Consider the following 462-nt stretch of genomic DNA (forward strand, 5'->3'; position numbering starts at 1 on the left):
TAGATACATTATCATTCATACCTACGTTCATAAATAACAAACAAACAAATTTTATTAAACTATAATAACAAAGGCTGCATCATCCACACAAAACTTTATCATTAGATAACAAAGGCTTCATCACAGACAAAACAAAACAACACAACATGACAACACAAAATGGTCTACCTGGATGAGGACCAGGATTGGATCCCTGTACGGTACCGGGGACGGCGCCTAGTGCCTGGTGGCCGTAACAGGCAGTGGAGTAGCGGGAGGGCCCAAGGGAAGGACCGTGCACCTCCCCGTCCCTTCGGGGACCGGAACACTTTTCCTCTCCCTTAAAAAATCGAGGACTCTCCATCAATTGCTCTTAGAACTGAAGAAGCTTCTGGGATGCGAGGTGAAACCTCTTCAAGAAACTCAAAGAAGTCCAGATGCTTTGTTCTCCTTTTTTTTTTTTTTTTTTTTTTTTTTTTTTTT

This window comes from Pundamilia nyererei, unplaced genomic scaffold (genome assembly GCF_000239375.1).
Source record: "Pundamilia nyererei isolate P.nyererei 1_Seehausen unplaced genomic scaffold, PunNye1.0 scaffold00416, whole genome shotgun sequence".
NCBI classification, from domain to species: Eukaryota; Metazoa; Chordata; class Actinopteri; order Cichliformes; family Cichlidae; genus Pundamilia; species Pundamilia nyererei.